This window comes from Cupressus sempervirens, chromosome 10 (genome assembly GCF_028749045.1).
Source record: "Cupressus sempervirens isolate cs-2001-9-10 chromosome 10, ASM2874904v1, whole genome shotgun sequence".
NCBI classification, from domain to species: Eukaryota; Viridiplantae; Streptophyta; class Pinopsida; order Cupressales; family Cupressaceae; genus Cupressus; species Cupressus sempervirens.
In genome coordinates this window covers 882,070,414-882,085,325 of record NC_143127.1, presented here as the reverse complement: position 1 = coordinate 882,085,325, position 14,912 = coordinate 882,070,414, and the positions used below count along the sequence as shown (strand labels likewise).

Here is a 14,912-nt window from a genome sequence, read left to right as displayed (position 1 = left end):
CAAAACCTATGAATAACAAATTCAGACATGGAAGATGTGAAACGAAACATTAAACAAAAAGATTATGAATAAAACACAGTTAGATAGCATCAATCACCAACGACATACAATGAGATCTTTACCCCAAAAAGTTGAGTCTAATGAAAATTGTATTATGATCAAAAGCCAAAAGAACAATACATCTGCATGAATAGCTCAAAAAAATTGAGAAAAAGATGTTAGGTACAAAAAATCACATATGCATCCCTCTACTCTCAAAATCTGAACCCTTTCTCTATCAAAAAGAGAAGTATATATCAAAACTAGACTCCATCACTCTCCCACAAAATCAGGATGTGAGGGCCAAATATCCCAAAAAATTGCTTACAAAAATAGTCCAAAAACTCCCAAATCATGCCACGTGCTCCAAATTGTGCTTTGATCAAATATACATGTTGACAAGTAAATAGGAGATTCCACAAATGCCAAAAATCTCTCTGTAATTGCCTCCAAAGACATCACTAGGACTAAGAGTCTCAAAATCATAACTGAGCTTTTACTCCCTTGAAATTAAGTATTTAAGAATGCCAACTCTCTCTTGACAAATTTAATCAATGATAACGAACCATCTTATTTTCTTTTTTGACAATAATTCAATTTTCCACTTACTATAACTTTGCATTTTAATATTTATTATTAATTAGTTGATTTATAGCATATCAACTAAACTAATAATAATTACAATTAAAACAAATTTGCAACAAAGGTTTATTTAATTAAAATAATAACATAGACTCCAAGCTCGAGTCATACATTATCACTTAAAATTAAATTGCATCTTGTAAAGAAACTTGCAACAAAGAATATAACCATTTCCACATAACTCATAATAGATTTGAAATAAATATGCAATTGAAATCCACATGCAAGAGAATAGACAACATACCCACGAAAATGTGACACAAGATATACCCTAGGAAACCCTCATTGATATATATCACCATGTATTATTCAGTAAAAACACCATTGCAATACAACCATGGAAGCCTTCAAAGTCATAGCCACAACCAAGCAATCTATGTGAACAAGCATGAATCCACACATCCCATGCCATGCTTCCAACTTTCACAAATGCTCCCTTGGCTAACCTGTCAAGCTTTCTCCCGCTCGACTCTTTCCTTTTGCTCCTTTTGGCTTTTCCTTCTCCCATAACAACTACTCTTGTGGCTGCTTATTTAGTAGCAAGTCCCACAAAACCACCAAGTGGTATTTACATAAACCATGTGCTGCCTAACCCCTTTGATCCCACATTTAATATTGAGAATTTTAATTCTTTTCCCAAATATTAAATAATTACATCAAATATTATCACAATGTTACAATAGAACTCATCAAGTATATACCATGGGAATCTTTATATGTTGCACATCCATCTAGGTGCAACATTACATAATAAAATAAAATAATACAATATAACAATATTATGTAATGTGTGCAACACCCATTATCTCAACAATCTCCCACTTGTTGTATATATTGCATAAGGTCAATCTGTGGCCACATAAATGAACAAGGGGACAATCCCTCCTAACACATCCACCATCATGGATCAAAGTACACGAAGTGCTCCATCCTGGTACAAGCAAAAAAAATCAAAGTATCCAGCATCTCAAACATGAATGATCTCACCTCCTATTATGCCACTACCACTGGACATACATAGAAGCCATTCAAAGAGAAAGCCACCCAACCTGTTGCATTAGAAAATCATAAAATCCTGTACCAACTAAAATGCCAAGCACAAAAACCTGATCCAAAAGTAATCACATGTTTCCATAGTTGTCAAAATATCCATAGCTGAAATAGCACCCACAGCAAATGCCAAACCCATCCAACTATCCATACCTCCAAATGTATACCAAGTGAATCTCACATCATCAACATATCCAATCTGTAACCTGCAATCACAAGCCCCAAAAGCAATGCCTGCCACATATATACCAGGAGCTTTCAAAAAATAATGTCAAATCTATAACCAATCCACTCACAACATCTCAAAGAAGTGAATCCATGTAGTCTCAAGGACATCCACAACACATAAACCAATAACCTGCAAGAACAACTCTCATAACAAGTCTCCAACACTCTCCCAAGTTCTCCACAACCAATAGAGGAAAGAGATAAAGAAATAACCATGTCATCTTTCACATAACATACATGAGCACAAACCAGTGACCACAATCTCCAACCAATCTCAAATCAAATGTAAGCAAAACCAAACATTCAGGAAGATAATCAAGACCAAAGAGAAACTATGCAAATCATAACATGTATCATGTCCTTCTACAACACATCTAGATGTAAACTATGCAAATATGATCTCCTCCATAAAACCCCAACCAAGAAGCTACAACAACACCCAAACCATATCATATAACTAATCATGGATGTAAGCCTCTCACAAGAAGATCAAACTCATAAACCATTCCTAATCCAAGGAATATATGCCCAATATAAAACCACTCCCAAACTCAACCAGCATAACAACATATGCAAATGGAGATAACCAATGCTAAACCATCTCTTAAATGAACCCTCCAGAACTAACTCATGTACCGTAGCTCAAGATCCATATCCATGAAAGACAAGCATAAATATAATGCAACTGAGAGAAACAATGGGTTATACCTCTCAAGTAGCATACCGCCGAGTAGACCAAGAGTGGGGAATGAAAATGTTCATTAAGATATCCAAACCTCCAGCCAAGACTAATCTAAAAACAATCTCCTCTCCAGTCTATATCAGGTGACTGCCCCTTGGACTTCCTGCTGAAACCATCAACTGTCCCAACAAATACTTCTCTAATCCAAGAGAAATCAGCATCACTACTATCTCTAAGTATCCATGAGCACCTATAACCAATCAATCCATGCCAACTCCAAATGCAACATAGCAATATCATAAAGTATCTAGCTTATGATCAATGTACTCAATACCAAGAAACTAAACCAAGATCAATGTCAAAGTTCTAACCATGGCCTCATGATGCAATGCAAGGTAGCAGAATTCCCAAAGGAGATGTCCTAGCCCCAGCAATATAACCACACAATGGAAGCACAATAGCAAGAAGCAGCAATACAAGATTTGATACCAAATTACAATAATTTGTTCATAAATATAACTGATTACGTGCAATATGCCCAACTGTAAGGCCTTCCGAGTTAGGGCCAAATACAAACAGCAATTACAAAATCAATTCTGCAAGATCCAACAAGATCTAACTTACAACTAATCTTAGCTAGTCCAGATGCACAACTGGATAAGAACACCAAGAAGAATCCACACTTGTACCCTCAGGTCCACCAAAAGATCCTCTAGTTCCTAAGCTACAACTCTAGCTCTTCAAATCCACCTCTATCCTTCCTTCCCTCCCAACTGAATGAATAAAAGACTCCACAAGACCCCCTACTTATATCAACTAAGCCACAAGTTGGCCTAGCAATTACAAATTAAATAAAACAACATTAAATACTTGAAGAGCCACAAGTCGGCCTACAACAGCTAAATGTCCAAAAATCGGTATCCGAGCAAAATCGCAATATCTCCTAGCTCTGATTAAATTAGAACTCGTGCTTCGAACCGAAGGTAGAACTTCAGGTCCTCTACAACCCCTCAAATGCGCAAAGGCTGATTCATCAAGGATAAGTGTGCATCCATCCCAAAAGTCAAGCATAGAAAATTGTCAGACAAAACTGCCAAAAATCGACACTCCGGAAGAATTGCCATATGTCCCAACTTATGAGGAATTAGAATTTGCTCCTTTGACAAAAGAAGTACTGTAGGCCCTCTTCAATCCCTGAAAAGCACATCCTCTCATTTATTGCACAAAATTAGTTACATGTCCTACAGCAGGCACCCAGAAACCAGAAAACACAATTCCAACAGCAAAGCACAAACGGCTCAAACTTCAAGTCAATCCATCCAATCTCTATGCAATCATGAGGAAAGGGTCTCCAATGTGTCTCCAATACATCCCTAACCATGAAAGCATAACTCCACCAAAATCCAAGCTCGATGCTCCTCAACACTTAACCAAAATTCCTCCAAACATGCAGGATTGTAGGCAAGCCTAGGATGCTCCTGCATCAGACACAGGTTCGAAAAGATGTTCTAGTAACTAGAAGAACATCTTCTGGGATTTAGCACATAAATCCCAAACTAGTTCTTCACATACATGTCCTCCAAGTCTTCAACTTGCACACTCTTTCCCTTGTTTTTCTTCTTCTTCTTCACATCCACCACATGTGTTCCATGGGTCTGCTTTCCATGTCGATCTCCAACCTTCTTAGAATCTACCAACTCAACTCGGCTGCCAATACTCAAGTTCCTCCTACCGAGCTCTTCATTCTGCAAAGGAATCAAGGAAAACTTCCTACCACCTTTCTCAACAGTAAACACATTCCTAACACAATCATGGACAGCCCTGCAATCATACTACCAAGGTCTACCAAGTAACACATGACAACTATTCATATCCACAATATCACACAACACTTGATCCTTATACTACCCAATCTGGAAATCAACAAGGCATTGCTCCCTCACTTCCAAAGCATGCTCACCATGCAACCAACCAATCCAATAAGGATAAGGATGTCTTACTCTCTTCAAACCAAGTTTCTGAACTATCTCTTCAGCAACAAGGTTATCCATACTATCACCATCCACAATCACCTTGTAGATTTTTCCACCAGACTTATAACAAGTCCTGAACAAACTAGTCCTCTGACAAGAATCCAATGTCCTCTCACCAATCAGTACTCGCTGAGCCAACAAACTCTCTCCTTGCTCAAGCTAACTATCCTGAACTGCAACCTCATTCACAACAGCAAGTTGTCCTCCCAATGGGACGTTCAAAAGATCTATGCCCTTCTTGACCATACTTGAAATAATTACCTTTGAACCCACCTCCGCCTATCCTTCGTTTCTGTTCAATACGTTTTGGTTCACCTTTTGCTTTTGGTTTAGCTTGTGCTTTATTGTCCTACTTCTCCTTCCCTTGGGAACTACTTTAATTCTTCCTCTTTAGCTTCTCTTCTGCTCTCAAAGCATACTAATAAGCATCCTCAACTGAAGAAATTTTCAGCATACCAATCTCATCTTGAATATTGAATTTCAAACCATTAATATACCGAGCTACCTTCTCTTTTGACAATTCTCTATGCCCAGACCGAATAGTCAACTTGTAGAACTTGATATAATCCTTCACAGTCATATTCTTCTGCTTCAAATTCTACAACCTCTTAAACAACTCAAGTTCATAATCCACAGGAATGAACTTAGCCTTCAACTTAGTCACTATCAACCTCCATCTAGTGATCTTCATTTCACCTTCCTCTTCTCTATCTCTTTGTAGTTCGTTCCACCAAAGAGCAGCATGTCCCTTTAGCTCAGTTTGTGCCAGTCTTACTCTGAGTGGATCCTCAATATCCTCAAGCTCAAAGTACTCTTCCAATTCACCAATCCAATCAATCAGATCTTAAAAATTCAAAGTACCTGAGAAATCAGAAACCTCCATCTTATGCTTCAGCTTCAACTGAGATCCAGGTCAAGCAAACTGACTAGCCCTAGTTCCAATAGGTCTCTCCACACGATCAGTTCTATCCTCGCTACTCGATCCAGCAACTTCAAAGTCTTCAACAACTTCTTCATAACTACCTTCAGTACCCACATGCTTAGGTACACCACCTAAAGCACTTGGAATTTTAGCAATCATGTCGCTCTTCATCAATGCTATCTGAGATCTAAAACTGACTTTAACCTCCTCCATCTCAGAGCTGAAATCTACTTTAACCTTCTCTGAGATCCGTCCTTCTACAACATCACTAAGATCATCAATTGCCCTAGGGTCCAATCTTCTTGGAGGCATCTTCCGAAATCTTAGCAAACCCTAAGCAACAAATCCACCAATCCAAAAGATCAATCAACCACAAGATCAACCTTCTTTGCAAATCTTGGTGTAAACTGCCTTAGCTTCGGCGACCTGTCAACACACTCAAGAACAACCTTCACTCTGATACCACCTGATACAGTGCAAGGCAGGAGAATCCCCAAAAGAGATGTCCTAGCCCCAACAATATAACCACACAGTGGAAACACAATAGTAAGAAGCAGCAATACAAGATCTGATACCAAATTACAATAATTTGTTCATAAAATATAACTGATTACATGCAATATGCCCGACTGTAAGGCCTTCTGGATTAGGGCCAAATACAAACAGCAATTACAAAATCAGTGCTACAAGATCCAACAAAATCCAGCCATCGTCGATAAATATTGTGCAGCCAACGGGTTGATGTTGTCAGTAATTGTTATGTAGCCAACGGGCCCCTTCAGAAAGGTTCTTGTTACGTAGTCGACGGGCCCCTTCGGGAAGGTTTTTCGAAATGGTATATGTACAACTTTGGATTATGATTGTAATCATCATTGTAATCTCTTCGACATATATGCGAATAATAAAATGAGTACTATTGTTCTTGTCTATTATCTATATGCATTAAACTATTTACCCCATACGATAAACATTTGGCGCCATTGCCCAATGGACCTGGAATGAGGGCAGAATGAAAACTAATGTCAAATCAGCTTAACAAGGATAGAAATAAGATGAAGGGAAAAGATAGAATATGCATCGCACAAGAAAATTTAATTTTGGCACAACAGGCTGAGCGCAGACAAAGTTTTCAGCAAATTACCGACAAACACCGAAGCACCAAGGAATTGTTGGAAGAGACTCAACAGCGGTTGGATTTGGTGGGAAAAGCAAGGGAGGAATTTCTGAACCTGTATATGCCAAGGGAAGAGAATCCAAAAGGAAGGGAATTAACTCACACGGCTCGGAGTGCCGAGGGAGCACAAGCATGGAGTGAACTCTTCGTCCGCAATTCACTTCCGAAACAGACAACTTCACTTAATGACGATCCTTCTTCACCAAAGAATGCAGCTGTTGATAAGACGACTGTCCAAAACAGTGCCGGTGTTGGAGTGCAAACCGCCAGGATACAAAGCATCGGTGTTGGAGTGCAAACCATCAGGATACAAAGCGTCAGTGTCGGAGTGCAAACCGTAAGGATACAGAGCGCTGGTATCAAAGTGCAGAATAGCACCGGTGTTGCAGTGCCAAATGTCGCTAGTGGAGCAGTATTGAACAATGCTCGTACACAAAATCAAGTAATAATGGTAGGACCAAAGGAGAAGTTGCCAAAGTTTGATGGTGATGGAATGGCTGATTCAATCAGACACTATAAGACATGCAAAACAATTTGGACGATGAATGGCGTAACTGATCGAGAGGAATGGGTGCAACAATTTCCAACAACCCTAAGGGGTGTAGCAGTTGATTCATTTGCCGACACGAATCCCCAAAAATTAACTACATGGGTGGATGTTAAAAAGGAGTTTATCATCGAGTTTCAATTGCTGCACGACGACAATGAAATCGTAGTAAAAATCTACACCACAAAGCAAGGGAAAAATGAAACGTTCGTGTATATGCCATAAAGCTCAAAGAACTAATAAATAAAATGGAAAGTAAGTCGACGGATGGGCTGAAAAAGCGATGGTTCATTGAGGGATTACGCCCGGAGTTAAGGAAGAAAATGAAGATTGTGCCGCCATCATCATACACCAAAGCATACAATCAGGTGATGGATTTAGAGAGTGAACAGAAAATGAAAAAGAAGAAGAAAAGTAGCTCATCCGACTCAGATGACGCGTCTACAGAAGATAGCAGTGATGACGAAAAGGGCAGCAAAAAGTTTTGAGCTCTCCAGAAGGATATGATCAGAATGATAAAGGAATTTAAAAATATGCAGAAAGAGACAAAGGGAAACGAGCTATGGTGCACCAAATGCAAGATAGAAGGTCATACGAAGGGATCCTGTCCGAAGAACTAGTTCTGTGAGATCTGCCAAATTATGGGACATTCCATAAAAGAATGCCCCTTCAATATGAAAACGAGAGGACCTCAACAAGTGCTCCTGACACAGGAGGCTTTTGCGTCTGGAGGGAGCGAAAACACTAGCAGTGATGGTGTCACTTCGAGTGGGTACACAAACAATAGAAGAGGGTAAAACAACAATACCAAAAGTAATAATGGGGGCCGCAACCAAATTTAGTACGATGCGAACGGCTTCCCAATGGTTCAATGTCAAGCATGCAATTTGTGGGGCCACTTTGCACGAAACTATACATCAGAAAACGCACCAAAGTTGTTATGTAGATGGCGCAGTCCGAGATATCATGAAGATGCCGAGTGCCCGATATCTGGAGTGAATTTGATCACCATCGTGACGGACGAAGAGGAGGTTCTGGGAATCACATAGAAACAGGCAAAACTGTACCCCAACTTGACGGAAGAAAAGAAAAGATTGGAAGAAGCACAGGCGAAAATTGAGAAAGCAATGTAGGCAGAGAAAGTACACTTGAAGGACACTACTGGCACCTCAACAAGGAACTACGTCGAACAGAACATCATATGGCAGATATTACAAACTGAATTACCAGTCAAAATAAACGATCTGCTACTCATAATGCCTCAACTCCGATCTGCATTCACAAACATCGCTCTAGCTGCTAAATTACCAAGAGAACACGAAAGGGAGAAGGAAAGTGGAGCACGTATAGCGGACAGAAGGGAAAAGGAAAGCAGAGCAAGTACAGCGGACCCAATGCTGTTAGCCCTCACATCGGGACGGCATCCGACGATCGTCGAGATGGGTATATTAGGAACGGTCCTTTCAAACACAATTGTGGATGGAGGTTCAAGAGTAAACGTCCTACCAAAAGATACTTGGAAGAAGTTGAGACAGCTGACGTTGTGGCCACCTACATTCCAGTTGCTCATGGAAAACTAGCACGGGATCAAACTGTTGGGAATCCTAATAGCACAACCAGTGACTATTGAAACACAGTCATTCCTACTTAACTTTGTCATCATCCCGCTAAAGAGGAGAGGATATGACGCCATTCTGGGTCAAGGAGGGCTTGTACAAGCAAGGGTTAAGCATGACTGGAAGAAGAATACACTATCAATCGAAAGTAGGGGACGACAATTTATTATTGATTAACACACACAAATGGTGGGTGAAGAAGTCGTATCATCTGATTCTGAAAAAGAGGATGAAAGAAAGCAGCGATTGGAACCCAATGAGGAAGGAGTTCTACGATTGGAAGGAGGATCGACGGACGATGATTTGGATTCGATGAACAGCCTTTTCCACTGGCAGATGGAGGATTACGAGCTCTTTCCGAACTGTAATATGTTAAGGGTCAACAAAGGTGAGAAAGATAAGGAAAATGAATGTCCAAAAGAATACATAGAAGCGGAAGAAGGAAAAGTGGTTATGACAAAAGTTGAAGGGAAGAGCATACAGTACGAACCTAGTAGAAAGAAAGATTCCATCGTACGGTACACAATAAATGAATCGCGCAGAAAGAAAATATTACGTCGAACAACAAATTTATTAGAAAGGTGCCGATAGCAAAGAAAACATATCATACGATCTGCAAAGGAAACAAAGAGGAAGGGTGTAATAAAAGCTTCAGCAGTATGAAGTGAAGGTTCTAAACTCAAGAATACAATTATTGACAGCAAGGAGTGGCAGCCTGATGAGAGCCAATTATAACCTATTTAATACCCTATCATGCACTTACCTATTCACTTCCTTATTCCATTTCCACTATATTTCATTCTATTTTACCATTATAACGTTGCATATAGTTTAATATAATTAAGTAGCATTTAATATTGTTTTGGGATTAAAATATGGAAAATACATTAATTGAATTCTTTTACTAATCTTTACACATGCATCATGTTGATTTGTCATTGTGGATCTTCCTACCATTTAACAAACTTCTTGTCACCTGTCAATTGGGACTGCAACTTCCTGTCGCCTGTCAGTTGGGACTGCAACGTCTTGTCGCCTGCCAGTTGCGACAGCAACTTCCTATCGCCTGCCAGTTGGGACTGTAACTTCCTGTTGCCTATTAGATTTTCTTGACGCCTTTTTTATAAGAATTTCTATACGTGGTTGATTGATTAATAGATAATTTTTGCCAACTATTTTTCCATTTCTATAACAAAAAGGGTTACAAAGATTGCATGCCTCAAACACACAAAAAAAAAAGATTATTGGTGAAGGAAAATTGGGCACGATATGTTTGTTATATGGAAATTAAAAATGGTTATTCATGCTACAGCTATAGAAAATATAGGTTTACTGTATTTAATGCCCAACAAATAAGGTTTAATGGAGGATATTCTTGGTTAAAATATTCTCCACATGTAAAACATACGAGGGGATTTTTAGTTTAATATCTTCTATTTTCAGCTGCTGTTATAACAAAGTTTATTACCACCAAATAGGGATAAATAAGAAATTATTTTGTTGATACGGCAAAACTAAATTGCCTATTCTTTGTAAGAAGCATATTTATGTTGTTATGTAATGACTATTTTATGCATAGAGCTGCATATATATAAACAACACAATGCAAGCTCAAAGGGGAATAATACAATACCTCTTTTTTGAGAAATAAAATAAAAGTTCTGCTAATCAAACCAGTGTAAGAAACTATTCCATCTTCACTCACCTTGCAGACTTGGAGGAAGGGCCCACTCTAGGAATGCACGGTGAATTTTTTTATTATGTTTGTAGTGTTTTTAATGTTCTATGTATTGTGTTAATATGTAAATAATAGTTTGGTATTATTGTTAGTAAGATTCAAATTATAATTTGATTGTTTGTGAAATTGCAAGTTTCGTATTGTTTCATTGCATAAACCATCATTAAATATTAGTTTAATATCTATTAAATATTCAAATGGTGTATTTTAGATTTAATTAATGGATTAGTTCTAAATTATTAATTTTAATTTAATTTTTAAATTAGAATAGAATAGATATTTTTACCTGATTTTTGTTTTTGTCATTTTATTTTAGAAAGTAAGTTATGTTTCTAATGTTTCTGTTGCCAGGAAGTGACACTAGAATTTTTTTGGTTTTTTTGTAGGTTTATTTATGTGTGTTCTAGTTGCATGTTGTGGCAGCTGAATTCAAATCCTGGGTGGTTCGTACCTGCATTTTTGTTTTGTTGAGCTTGTTTCAAGAGCATGACAGGGGATTTGAAATGGCGAATACAGGTAGTACTTTCAACGCATTCATGGCAACGCCTTCCTCCATCCAACCACAGCACGACTATGTTTAGGGGTGTGCGAGCATTCACAATGATTTGTCTGAATTGTTTAACCATACAATAGAAGGTCACAGATCGATAGAAGGAAGCAATCAGAAGAGGAGGAAAAAAGAAAAAAAGACGACAGATTGAAACAATTCAGAATGAGTAACGCATGATACCGAAGGGAAGGGAAAGACATAGAAGGTAGTAAAATGTAATCGATTGGCTGAAAGAGCATGGAATCAAAAGAAAACCACAAAAATGGTGTGTTCCATGGAGTTTTGTGTGGGTTTGAGAGTGCTAATTTGGTCTTGGCTGCAAGGGCACTGCCCCTTGACCCTACCTGTATCACGACAGGGAGCGCACCTGGGGCAAGACCCTGATCCCCGTAGACCCCTAGTCGGTGCAGTTATCAATCATGGGAAGTGTGACTAGTTGATGAGACCTGGAGCTATTGCAGGCATAGAGTGTTTGTGTACCAAAGGTAGAGAGAACAAAAGAGCAAGCCTTTCGAGAGGAGTGATACGCTCTGAGGCACTTAGAGTAGGTGTTGGACGTGAAGCTATCTTGGTGGATTCATAGAGAGCTCGGAAGGAGATGATCATCCAATTGAAGGTAGTACAGCAACATTTAGCTCAAGGTACCCAAGAGTTAGAAGCAGAGAAAGCGGCACGAGTCGCTATTAAGGTCAGGTAAGCAAACAGTATTATGTTAGCAAAGGCTACAGATGCAACGTATTTTGGAAACCAATTTGGTGCAGGCATGGGACGATTGTGAAAGTGGTGTGACAAAAACAGATCTATCTTGTTGTAGTTAGTCAATTAATGTATTCCGTTTTGTTAATCTATCTCCGATATTTTGTAATTGTCGTCCGAAGATGACTTTTTCTTTTGGGGGGATGATGTCGTCAGTAAATATTGTGTAGCCGACAGGTTGATGTCATCTGTAATTGTTATGTAGCCAACAAGCCCCTTCGAGAAGGTTCTTGTTATGTAACTGACGGGCCCCTTCGAGAAGGTTCTTTGGAATAGTATATGTACAACTTTGGATTATGGTTGTAATCATCATTCTAAGCACTATGTAATCCCTTCGACATATATGCGAATAATAAAATGAGTACTGTTGTTCTTGTCTATTGTTTGTGTGCATTAGACTATTTACCCCATACGGTAAACACCAACTTACAACTAATCTTAGCTAGTCTAGATACACAACTGGATAAGAACAACAAAAAGAATCCACACTTGTACCCTCAGGTCCACCAAGAGATCCTCTAGTTCCTAAGCCGCAGATCTAGTTCTTCAAATTCGCATCTATCCTTCCTTCCCTCCCAATTGAATGAATAAAAGACTCCACAAAACCCCCTACATATACCAACTAAGCCACAAGTCGGCCTAGCAATTACAAATTAAATAAAACTTAACATTAAATACTTGAAGAGCCACAAGTCGGCCTAGCAATTAAAAATTAAATGAAACATAACATTAAATACTTGAAGAGCTACAAGTTGGCCTGCAGCAACAATTAAATGTCTAGAAATCGATATCCGAGTAAAATTGTAATATCTCCTAGCTCAAATTGAATTAGAACTCATGCTTCAAACCGAAGGTAGAACTTTAAGTCCTCTACAACCCCTCAAATGCGCAAAGGTTGATTCATCAAGGATAAGTGTGCATCCATCCTAAAAGTGAAGCACAGAAAACTGTCACGCAAAACTGCCAAAAATCGACACTCTAGGAGAATTGCTATATCTCCCAACTTATGAGGAATTAGAACTTGCGCCTTTGATACAAGGAAGTACTCTAGGCCCTCTTCAATCCTTGAAAAGTGCATCCTCTCATTCATTGCGCAAAATTAGTTACATGTCCTGCAACAGGCACCCAGAAATCAGAAAACACAGTTCCAACAACAAGTTACAAACAACTCAAACTTCAACTCAATCCATCCAATCTCTATGCAATCATAAGGAAAGGTTCCCCAATATGTCTCCAACACATCCCTAACCATGAAAGCATAACTTTACCAAAATCCAAGCTCAATGCTCCTCAACACTTAACCAAAATTCCTCCAAACATGCAAGATTGTATGTAAGCCTAGGATGCTCCTACATCACCTCAGGAACATAAAAATGACAACATGATCTAAACCATCTCAACCAAAGAGATAACATACTCCACATGAACATACTATAACATGTCACAACTCTAAACACGTATTAAGAATATACCATAACATAATCATAAAAACATCCCCACACCAAGGATAACATGTCAAATGAAAGCATAAACCACACTTTTACCAAGAACCCCATAAGTTCTCAAGATGCAACCTTCTCTACACACCATGAAGAAAACCATCACCACATACCAGGAAGAACCATCTCCACACACCATGAAGATAACTAAGAACTTCACGACTCTTCAAGATCTAACCATTTTCACACACCATGAAAATAACAAGTGCACCATGCAAGTGTTAAAGATACTTCTGCAGTAATAGGATTTAAGACAAACCTTCAACATCTGCAAACACTCAATAAATATATCAATGCCAACAACTCCCACTCAACCGTGGTACCAAGTCACCTATGGCATCATATAAATCCATCTCCTACATGAAGATCCTCTAGGTCTACACTCACATAACCAAAGTATCAATACCAAGTGAAACCAAGATCTCCAAACCAAGAAGATACAAACCAAACTAAGAACTAATCCTGCACTGTCAACTCATCATTGTCAAAAGCTCCCACTAAATTGTGTATCCAAGCTATCCATGACATCATGATGAAACACCATCTTCTAACCATGAGAATCAACTAAGGCATCAAACCATCAAAGAACTCAAAATGCACATCATGAGCTCCTCAAAAGAAACCAAATAACCATAATCCTCAACCAAGAAAATATATACCACCATAACCAAATCAAAAATCCAAGTCAATGAACATCAAAGATGTCCCTGTATATCCAAACATGTCATGCCAAAATCTATGGCACATGATGACATCCATGAATTGAGCATCTGACTCTCAATATGTCCAACCTGTCAACATAAAATAGTCAACCACAATTCTACACCATGATTGTACCTAATAACAACATCTCATCCCTTCTACATTGAAAAAAAGTCAGCAAATCATGTGACTTAGGGCATAGACAATCCAAATCCAAGCCACCAATCTGAATATGCACCAATAATGAAAGATCAGTGGGCAAAGACAACCCATAACCACGCCATAAATACAACTTGTAAGTATAGACTGCTTACAACATTGCACAACTTGTAGACTCAACAAGTCATTATACATATCCCAACCAAAATACTGATAACTATATTATTATGAGACCAATTTGAAATATAAACTAAGTATACAATGACATCAAATCCAAATCTCCAAAATATGCAATGCCATAAACTCACAATGTTACCATAGTCAATATATATCATAAACTGTCCAGATCAACATATCACCAAATAAATCATGTCAAACCTGCACCAAATTTGAATCAATTTGTAAAGTTCTCCAAGAGCTTTCCATTGACTACTCGAAGTCTAAAATTCAACTTCATATGCCCCAATTATGCCCTAATCTATGCTCAAAATAAACATCATCTAACTTTTGGACTCTTAAAACCTGACAAATGTCAAAATCACAAAACCAAACCTACACTAAGTTGTAGTGCTCTG

The 14,912-nt window shown here is 38.5% G+C and overlaps 1 protein-coding gene across 3 annotated transcripts in view; it reads right to left on the bottom strand.

Annotated features, from left to right (window-relative positions):
• The window catches only part of LOC149536807 (glutathione hydrolase 1-like), a 117,927-nt gene that overhangs the window by 30,970 nt on the left and 72,045 nt on the right, over positions 1-14,912 (bottom strand). The window lies entirely within an intron of this gene.